This window comes from Cylas formicarius, unplaced genomic scaffold, assembly GCF_029955315.1.
Source record: "Cylas formicarius isolate icCylForm1 unplaced genomic scaffold, icCylForm1.1 PGA_scaffold_5__7_contigs__length_24384050, whole genome shotgun sequence".
Taxonomy (NCBI): Eukaryota; Metazoa; Arthropoda; class Insecta; order Coleoptera; family Brentidae; genus Cylas; species Cylas formicarius.
Window position 1 is genome coordinate 6,182,829 of NW_026844341.1, and position 4,173 is coordinate 6,187,001.

Consider the following 4,173-nt stretch of genomic DNA (forward strand, 5'->3'; position numbering starts at 1 on the left):
TTAGAAAATAATGGGTTTTTTGAAATGCACAAGAAATGACCTTCTAATAAAACTTATTTCTACAATTTAACTAATCAAAATATGAAATTTTAGGTACGTTGGAAAACATTTTATTGTTGATTTGTTTATAAATTATTAGTTTAGTCATTATAAAATATCAATCAATCAATTTTCTTGTTTTCTATATTTAATGTATTGCGTATTTGTTTAAAACGGTATTATGTTGAAAACAAATTATTACTTTCTTATTACAAAATCACATTTTTCCGTTCTATAATAATAAGATGACTACTTCTAAAAGATTTATTTAACATTTTAAAAGGAACAAAGGGTCTGCTGTCATGTGACTTTTACCAGCCAATAAAACAAAGGGATAAAGTGGCCATTAGTCCACTTGTGTTGATGGATCTCCAAGTTGTTGTAACCGTTTTCTTGTTGGTATTTCATTTTTTAAGCAATGTAGTATATATATCATATATGGACTGTATAAAATTAAGCATTACTAAAATGGTGCAACCATTAAGAGGTGCAAAATCACATTTAAATATTCTTAATAATTTTCTTTCATTTCATTACCAAAACCTAAGTAGGTAAGATTGAAAAAAATATGTTCGTTTTGTTTTAAGATAAAAGATTTAAAAAGGTAGTTTTTATTTCTTATTGTAATGTGTGAATATTTTACTAAACCTTAAACATATTCCAAACATATTCATTCCAACGAAAATATTGTATTTTACAATGAAACCTGTTACACTACTATTGCATGTGCCTGAAGTTAAAAAATAGAACTTTCTAGCCTAAGGATGGCGTTAGCAGAAAAAAAGGATTTTCATTATAATGATGGCCTCTTGTGTTATAAATCTGTAACATGTTTGAATTGGTGTTTTAAATATATAAAATAATATTTCGTGATAGTTATTTTGTTATATGTTAATTATAATTTGATTTTTTTTTTCAATCCGAATGCACAATACATTTGTTTTAATTTTATAACTCATATTTTAAATTTTAGACTAAGGAAACAACTCTCACATTTTAACTACTGTGATGTAGTTTATGATTTTTTTATTGATAACGAATGTAAGTGCCGTATTCAAATCTTGCAGACCATGTATCTGCTGCATATCGTCAATTTAATTGGCTTAAAATGGAACAAAGAAGAGCTCTTCATTTCAACATATTCGTTATGAAAATTATCCATAACCTCGATCACTTTGCTGAGAGAGCGGCTTACTCCTAGGAGTACTATCCATTCTGTGCATGGGAGATACAGGCACAGAGTAACGATGCCACATCATCAGAGTGCCTTGTTTCGTAGATCTTCAGACATTCAACACAATTCGTGTTTATAATTCTTTTAATTCTTTGTTCCAGGAATTCAGTAACTTAAATTTACATTCATTTAAAAAAAGGTACAAAGATCATTTGTTACAAATATGGTTTTACTAATAATGTGTTACTAATTATGTTACATTGACTTATCAAATTCTTTATCTTCAATTGCATTTTCTGTAGTGTGTAGTGGAGTTATGTTGGTCTTCCGAGTTTGTAGGTATTTTTCATGTTTTATTCGTTGTTCATCCATTTTTTATTTCAATAAGTAGTGCGCAATTTATATATATAGAGAAATCTTCCATTTTCGCTGAAATTTTCAGTAGTTTCCTTTCTTCGCTTACATTTTTTAAACATTTTATGTATCATATTATTTCATGCTCACTTACTTCTTAGAACCTCTTATATTTATAGGTACCTTTGTCTTCTATATTTTAATTTTAGTGAATCCATAAGGAAAAACTCATTAAAACAAACTAACGCTTTTAAAAAAGTATTGGATGAACCACCTCAATTCGTCGACCTGGGAAATAATGGAGATAATTCTATTAAAAACTACGTCTGATAATTAGACGTCGAACCGCGCGTGGTTTAAACAAATCGCTGAATAACAAACGGCTCGTTCGTTTGCTCCTATTCACGAGTTTCGAGGCGGTCAAATTTTAAACTGGCATCTGATTTGCAAACAATCGGCCAACGATGAGCGTTAATATGTTATCTACTGGATGTGCATATGGATAAATTCCAGGGCCCTTCAACTAGTGGAAAAAACACCTTCTGACTAACAATGTCAACAACAAAAAATTAAAAACGTTCCATGTCGAACTCAAAGTTGTCTTTCCGTCTTATTTCTGGAGATTAAGCAGCCAAAAATCTAACCAAACTTAGCAAAACCGTCGTCAGTAATTACCTCGTTTATTTATATATGTGAGACAATATTTCAATGTTGCAACTAAAAGACAAATATGGGTTAATATCTAGTAGCCCTACTACTAATACAACTGAAAACTACATGTGTAAGAACATTCTTGATAACTCAAGAACACCTCTAGCACCCTGCTTATCACTACTTTGAGGAAGCGGCAAGCGTCATGTCATGTCGTGAATCCGTGCGTGTTTTGCAAAAATACACTTAAAATCTAAGAGTAGTTGAAAAAGTATAGTATGCAACACGTTCGGTAAACTTTTTAAGTCACTCGTTTATTAAACACTCGCTCCACTTGGCACTCGTGTCAAATATACTAGTGAGTCAAATGACGTTTACCGCACTTGTTCCATAATATACTATTGTTGCATAATATACTATTTTCTACTCTCTTCTGTATCATACCCAATTAAACACCGATCTAGCGTGCGGTAAGCGTCACTTTACCACGTCAGTTACGTTTCCCACGGATCAGAGCTACTCCGGATATTTCCGGGATATTACCGCACGCATTTAGGAGTAATCGGATGTTTTCTGAGGTGTTACCAGACATCTTTAATTTTGACGTTTGTCAATTCTGACGGTCATGTCAGTGAATGTATTTCTGTTGTTTTCCGAAAATGTACCCAAAAACTAACGGTCAAAGAAAAAGTATAGTATGCAACACGTGTGGTAAAGTTTTTAAGTCACTCCTTTATTAAACACCCGCTCCGCTCTTGCGAAATAAACTCGTGACTCAAATGCCGTTTACCCATCTTGTTGCATATTATACTATTCTTATTTAAGTTTTCCAATCAATTGTAGATAAAACAACTTCATCTATTAAGAACTCGACATATTTTGAAGGCTGTCTGCATAACTAAAGACTAGTTTTATGTCCAGCATAAAGGTTTGCCAATGAGTTCCTCATTCTTTGACTTCGATGTATTGACGGTACTTTTTTATAAGCCGGAATGACATCTATAGGGAGCTACATTTCTTTCTTATTCACCTCATATTTCAATGTGACTGTATCAAATTTACCACTGAGAAAAAGAAGAAACTCTTTTTAACGCATATAGGAAGCTAACCCATATTGGAGAATATCCACGTTCCAGTGACCAAGTGTCCGATGCTTGCTTGAAACATTAAAAACAGATTTGCCGCATAGTGGTTTATACTTGGGAATATCTCAGTAGTATTATAATCAGAGGTAAAACAGTCACTCTTAAGGATTTCGTGGGTCAAAGATGTGGAGGAAGCGACCAGGTGAATAGCAAAATAATGTAACAAAAGAGTTAAGTCAGAAGCTATTTTAAGAAGTGCCTTGACACAAACCAGACCAGAAGTATCGAATCGAGTGAGAGTCCATCTATCACTCGAGGGACACAATAATAATCTGCGATCACAGAGCACGTTTAAAATGCTCAGAGGCGTGTGTTTGCAAGGAAAGAGCAAATTTAATGAAGCCGTTTTAGTAACTCAAGCGTGGATTGGTACCTACTTATAAAGCGCAATAATACTTGTTCACTAAGTTGTTGTCAGTAGTATAAGCGCAGTATTTTTAGTTTAGTTTACACTTGACAGGGATCCACGTGTCTCTAATTAAGTTTAATAAAATGGACGTTCTTTTAGTTTCATCGATCACTATCCTAACACTAAACAACTGACTTTAAACATAATTGTCTACATTTCAGATATAAAGTCTGTTCCAGAAGGATAGATGTAAAATTCATTCGCAGGAGTACAATGGTGATGTTGCCAAAATTTAAGTTAGTACAAAAGTTTATGATTCGTTTCCCCTACTGTTCGATGTCCAGTTGATCGTTTGACTCGACGCACCCTGTGCACGTTCATAGAACAATTGAATTTTGGCATTTCATTACCCGAAATCCGATAAACAATCGCGTTTATGGCACATCGGCGGGTATAGGAGT

The 4,173-nt window shown here is 33.1% G+C and overlaps 1 protein-coding gene across 1 annotated transcript in view; it reads right to left on the reverse strand.

Annotated features, from left to right (window-relative positions):
* LOC132702206 (RYamide receptor-like) overlaps positions 1 to 4,173 on the reverse strand; it is a 147,945-nt gene that overhangs the window by 61,872 nt on the left and 81,900 nt on the right. The window lies entirely within an intron of this gene.